Source organism: Pelodiscus sinensis, chromosome 4, assembly GCF_049634645.1.
Source record: "Pelodiscus sinensis isolate JC-2024 chromosome 4, ASM4963464v1, whole genome shotgun sequence".
Taxonomy (NCBI): domain Eukaryota; kingdom Metazoa; phylum Chordata; order Testudines; family Trionychidae; genus Pelodiscus; species Pelodiscus sinensis.
In genome coordinates, this window is record NC_134714.1 from 134,441,788 (window position 1) to 134,447,935 (window position 6,148).

General features: G+C 70.0%; 1 long non-coding RNA gene across 1 annotated transcript; it reads left to right on the top strand.

The window, feature by feature from the left end:
- The first annotated feature begins 1,197 nt into the window (after positions 1-1,197).
- LOC142829307 (uncharacterized) lies at positions 1,198-3,775 on the top strand. Its single transcript, XR_012903735.1, has 2 exons — positions 1,198-1,241; positions 1,854-3,775. It is a non-coding gene; the product is annotated as an uncharacterized LOC142829307 (long non-coding RNA).
- The last annotated feature ends 2,373 nt before the right edge of the window (positions 3,776-6,148 follow it).

The following is a 6,148-nucleotide window of genomic DNA, read 5'->3' on the forward strand; positions in this document are numbered from 1 at the left end:
TGGGCCCAGAGCAGCAGGACAGGGGCAGACTCGCTCTCTGCCCCCTTCGCCAGCACCCCAGTGGGACCCACTCCCTGCCCCCCATGCGTCCTCAGCCAGCCCTCAGTGCCCTGACCCCACTCCCCGCAGGAGAGCCCAGGCGTCCGGGCCCCCAGCCCCCCACGGCTCCCCCCTCCGCTCCCCCAGAGCAGGGGAGAGAAGCCAGGAGCCCTGAACACAGAAATCAAAAGTGAAAGGAATTTCACAGGCCTCTTCATTTAGCCAAAATCCAAAGATGGCCCAGGGCTGGGGGGAAGGGGCTGTGGGTTGGGAGTGAGGGGCACTGGCAGGGCTGGGGGTGGGGGGACACAAGGGGGCTGGCAGGGGCTGCAGGGTGGGAGAGAGGGGCACTGGCAGGGCTGGGGGGGGTCAGGGCTGGGCTGGCAGGGGCTGCGGGGTGGGATGAGAAGCACCGGCAGGGCTGGGGTGGGGGGAAGGCGGGGTAGGGCACCAGCAGGGCTGGGGGGGCAGGGTAGGAGTGAGGGGCACCGGCAGGGCTGGGGAAGGGGGGGGAGGCGAGGTAGGGCACCAGCAGGGCGGGGGGGTAGGAGTGAGGGGCACCGGCAGGGCTGGGGGGGGGGAAGGCGAGGTAAAGCACCAGCAGGGCGGGGGGGGGTAGGAGTGAGGGGCACCTGCAGGGCTGGGGTGGGGGGGGAGGCGAGGTAGGGCACCAGCAGGGCAGGGGGGGTAGGAGTGAGGGGCACCGGCAGGGCTGGGGAAGGGGGGAGGCGAGGTAGGGCACCAGCAGGGCGGGGGGGGTAGGAGTGAGGGGCACCGGCAGAGCTGGGCTGGCAGGGCTATGGGGCAGGAGTGAAGGGCACCAGCAGAGCTACCAAAGGCAACTCTCCCCCCTTGCCTAACAGGCTTGAAGGAGCTGCGGGGGGGGGTTCCTCTTTCTGGGCTCGGATCCCCTTCCTGCCACCAGCTGGGGCTGGCTCTGTTGACCCCGTCCAGCGAGGGGGGTGAAGCTGTGCGCTCAGGTGGGGGAGGGGGCTTGAATTTCCGCTGTGGGGCCCCATGCAGAGCTGCTGCCCCCCATTTCCTGGGGGGGGAAGGCAGCTGATCACATGCATGGTGTGGGCTAGGGGCGGGGCACAGGGTGGGCGGGCCTTAGGTCAGCCATAAAAAGCGCCATCGCGGGCCCCCTCGCTCTCTCTCCCCAGCAGGTCGATGCCGGAGCCCCTCTCTTGCCGAAGACACAGGTGGGTTCTCACCCCGCAGCGGGGCCGGACCCCTGGCTCTATCCAGGCTCTGGGAGGGGAGTGGGGGCTAGAGGTTAGAGCGGAGGGGCTGGGAGCCAGGACTCCTGGGTTCACCCCTCTGTGCCTCAGTCGCCCCCAGCTGTGGGGTGGGGCCCGGAGCCACCGGCGGCGCCCCCAGGAAGGAAGCTGTTTCACACCCTTGCCGTGGCTTTTGCAACAGCAAGATGGCGCCTGCCGCCTGCGCCCTGGCGCAGGTGGGGGGGGGCCCTCCCCAGGCCCCGATTTTGGGGCAGGTGGACGCAGCATCCAGCAGCCTATTCGCCCCTTCCTGGGTCCCTCCCCTTCTGGGGTCCCTCCCTCTGGGGGTCATGCCCTGCTCTCTTGGGGGGCAGTAACTAGAGCTACAGGCTCTGAACCCCTCCCCCGCCTTGGGGTCCCCCGGCCTCTCACGTCAGGAAGCCGCTCGCTTGAACCCCACCTGTGTCTGGCTAGAGGGCGGGGAAGGGGGTGGCCCCAGGTTCCCCCGCGCTGGGCAGGGAGTGGCGGCGAGGGCTTCCTTGCTAACTACCTCTTGCCTCATTCGGTGGCTCTGAAATCGACGGCTCGCTGCAGCGACCCCAAACCGGCGTTTCCTGCCCCATTCGAGCCCCAGCCTCCCGCCGCCCCCCTCGGCGCGAGTGCCCGCCGGTGACCCCAGCCCCGCGGGGTGACGCGCTGGGAAAGCGCCCCGCAGGAGCAGCCAGTGCCCAGGGAGCCAGAAAGTACCATTTCGAATGGCGGCGCCTGGTGCAACCAGCGGCCCTGAGCCCTGCCTCAGCCGTCCCTAAGGGCCCTGCGCAGCCTCGCAGGGAAGCCCCTCCGGCCCGGCTAACGAGCAGCGGAGCCACCTTGGAGGTCGGCGGGCGTCGTCCGAGAACCAGCAAGGAGACGGGACGATTTCGGCCTCATTTGAATATTGTAATTAGGGAATTCATCATCCGGCGAGGATCGTAACGGTTTGCTCGTCAGGCGCTCTCAAATACTAAGTGGGCGTTAGCTTAGCACTGGCACGGAAGAGGCTCTTTTGCTGCTATTGCTGCCCTGGGAGGGGAGATGGGCTAGGGGTTAGAGCACAGAGGACTGGGACCCCGGGAGCCTGGTTCCCCCCCCCCCCCCCCCGGCTGTGGGAGGAGAGTAGGGGCTAGGGTTAGAGCACAGAGGACTGGGAACCCGGGAGCCTGGTTCCCCCCCCGGCTGTGGGAGGGGAGTAGGGGCTAGGGGTTAGAGCACAGAGGACTGGGAACCCGGGAGCCTGGTTCCCCCCCCCGGCTGTGGGAGGGGAGTAGGGGCTAGGGGTTAGAGCACAGAGGACTGGGAACCCGGGAGCCTGGTTTCCCCCCCCCCCGGCTGTGGGAGGGGAGTAGGGGCTAGGGGTTAGAGCACAGAGGACTGGGAACCCGGGAGCCTGGTTCCCCCCCGGCTGTGGGAGGGGAGTAGGGGCTAGGGGTTAGAGCACAGAGGACTGGGACCCCGGGAGCCTGGTTCCCCCCCAGCTGTGGGAGGGGAGTAGGGGCTAGGGGTTAGAGCACAGAGGACTGGGAACCCGGGAGCCTGGTTCCCCCCCGGCTGTGGGAGGGGAGTAGGGGCTAGGGGTTAGAGCACAGAGGACTGGGACCCCGGGAGCCTGGTTCCCCCCCCAGCTGTGGGAGGGGAGTGGGTTTAGCAGGTTAGAGGGGGCAGCCCGGACGCCTGGGTCTGACAATCCTACATCAGTCCCCGAACCGGCCCTTCCTGCCTGGAGCTCCCTGTTTTGTTCAGCCAGCCGGGGAGCGTGGGCAGCAGGTGCCGGAGAGGGGGCAACGCCGGACATGGGGCAGCCGGAGCCTGGCACAGGGAGGTGCCCGAAGGACAGCGCCTGGCCGCGATACGGACAGTGGACTCCTCCATAAAGTAGAAAGCACTACTAAACCGCAGCGTCCAGTGTAGTGTTTCCTACTTTATGGATGAGTGTACTGTGAGCAACGGGAGGAGACCACCGGCTGCAGGGGACCCAGGAGTCCGGGCACTGGGGGGCGCAGGACCCGGACTGAATGGACACTAACACGGGGGGTAGGACCCAGGCGTCTGGGCCCCCACACCAAACAGCCGAGAGGCGGGAGTTGAAGGGGGCTGGGAGGAGAAACAGGGGGCTGGTTGCTGTGCCGGGCCAGGGGTGGTGGTGAGAAGGGAACCAGGAAGCCAGGCCCTGTGGGTGGGGCTGGAAGGGGACCGGTGGCAGGCTGGGGGGAGCAGACAGGACACAGGCACGGGAGAAGAGCAGGGAGCCAAAGGGGTTGCAGGGTCAGAATGGAGGGACCCAGGAGTCCGGGACTCGGGGAGATGCAGGGACAAGCCCGAGACTTGCGGGGAGAAGTGAAGATCAGGAAGCAGCCAGGGTCTGCTCCGAAGGGGGGTTCAAATCTCTGCGGGGCGAAGCAGGTGGAGACGGTGGATCGGGGGAGGCTCCAGAGACTGGCTCTGTTCAAATAAACGGCTGTTCCGGTCCAAACACTCAACCTGCCTCTGCGAGTTCATGGGCGTGGGGCGGCGATGCAGCCGCCGCTGGGGGGCCGCAGGGCAACAGCCACATGCAACGCAGAGACGTTTGGAAGGCAGTGGGCGGGAAGGCCTATTCTGCGGCGGGGAGGGAGGGGGCAAAACGAACCCCCTCGTTTGGGGCGCAGGGACAGAGGTAAAGGAAAAGATTCATCTCACCTTGACAACGAAGAGTTAACGCACTGCGCCCGGGCACCACCCTGGGCAACGGGGCCATCACCTCCTGCCGGGGGTCAGCAGGGAGAGCCCCCCCTCTGCCCCACAGCGCCCCCTAGCGCCGCCCTGGGGCACTGGGCCAGCCCTGCCTGCCAGGGGAGAGCGCCCCCTGCTGAGCCTGCCCCACTTCCTGCCCCACAGCGCCCCCTAGCACCGCCCTGGGGCACCAAGTCAGCCCTGCCTGCCAGGGGAGAGCGCCCCCTGCTGAGCCTGCCCCGCTTCCTGCCCCACAGCGCCCCCTAGTGCCACCCTGGGGCATTGGGCCAGCCCTGCCTGCCAGGGGAGAGCGCCCCCTGCTGAGCCTGCCCCGCTTCCTGCCCCACAGCGCCCCATAGCACCGCCCTGGGGCACCAAGTCAGCCCTGCCTGCCAGGGGAGAGCGCCCCCTGCTGAGCCTGCCCCGCTTCCTGCCCCACAGCGCCCCCTAGCACCGCCCTGGGGAACTGGGCCAGCCCTGCCTGCCAGGGGAGAGCGCCCCCTGCTGAGCCTGCCCCGCTTCCTGCCCCACAGCGCCCCCTAGCACCGCCCTGGGGCACCAAGTCAGCCCTGCCTGCCAGGGGAGAGCGCCCCCTGCTGAGCCTGCCCCGCTTCCTGCCCCACAGCGCCCCCTAGCACCGCCCTGGGGCACTGGGCCAGCCCTGCCTGCCAGGGGAGAGCGCCCCCTGCTGAGCCTGCCCCGCTTCCTGCCCCACAGCGCCCCATAGCACCGCCCTGGGGCACCAAGTCAGCCCTGCCTGCCAGGGGAGAGCGCCCCCTGCTGAGCCCTGCCCCGCTTCCTGCCCCACAGCGCCTCCTAGCACCGCCCTGGGGCACTGGGCCAGCCCTGCCTGCCAGGGGAGAGCGCCCCCTGCTGAGCTCTGCCCCACTTCCTGCCCCACAGCGCCCCCCTAGCACCGCCCTGGGGCATTGGGCCAGCCCTGCCTGCCAGGGGAGAGCGCCCCCTGCTGAACCTGCCCCACTTCCTGCCCCACAGCGCCCCCTAGCACCGCCCTGGGGCACTGGGCCAGCCCTGCCTGCCAGAGGAGAGCGCCCCCTGCTGGGCCCTGACCCGCTCCCCGCAGCCCAGCGCACAAACCATGGCAAACACCTGCCCACTCCCCACAGGGAGAGAAGCAGAGCATCAAGGGGCACCAGCAGAGCCCTGTGTGGAGTGAGCCCAGGGCTGGGCTGGGGGGCGGGATGTGAGGGGCACCGGCAGGGCTGGAGGGAGCCCAGGGCAAGGGTGTCAGAGGCTACAGGTCGGGAGGGGCACCGGGAGGGCTGGGGGGCAGGGTCTGTGGGGGGGGGAGTGAGGGGCACCGGCAGGGCTGGGGGGCAGGGTCTGTGGGGGGGGGGAGTGAGGGGCCGGCAGGGCTGGGGGGCCAGGGTCTGTGGGGGGGGGGAGTGAGGGGCCGGCAGGGCTGGGGGGCAGGGTCTGTGGGGCCGGCAGGGCTGGGGGGCAGGGTCTGTGGGGGGGGGGGGGAGTGACGGGCTGGCAGGGCTGGGGGCCAGGGTCTGTGGGGGGGGGGGAGTGAGGGGCCGGCAGGGCTGGGGGCCAGGGTCTGTGGGGGGGGGGGAGTGAGGGGCCGGCAGGGCTGGGGGGCAGGGTCTGTGGGGCCGGCAGGGCTGGGGTCATGAAATGGGCCTTTCCTGCCTGAGCCCAGGCCCCACCCCTACCCAGGGCCTCGCTGCCCCCTTGTGGCCGACGTGGATATGGCAGCAGGCTCTGCCTAGATACAGGGGGTCCCTCCTGTGGCCCCCCCGCCGTGCTCAGTGCTGCCCGGGGAGCCCACCCCGGTGCGGGGCCCCACGGCGCAGACGCAAGGGAGGGCGCAGACTCTGCCTAGATACAGGGGGTCCCTCCTGTGGCCCCCCCGCCGTGCTCAGTGCTGCCCCGGGGAGCCCACCCCAGTGCGGGGCCCCACGGCGCAGACGCAAGGGAGGGCGCAGACTCTGCCTAGATACAGGGGTTCCCTCCTGTGGCCCCCCCCGCCGTGCTCAGTGCTGCCCCGGGGAGCCCACCCCACTGCGGAGCCCCACGGCGCAGACGCAAGGGAGGGCGCAGACTCTGCCTAGATACAGGGGGTCCCTCCTGTGGCCCCCCCGCCGTGCTCAGTGCTGCCCCGGGGAGCCCACCCC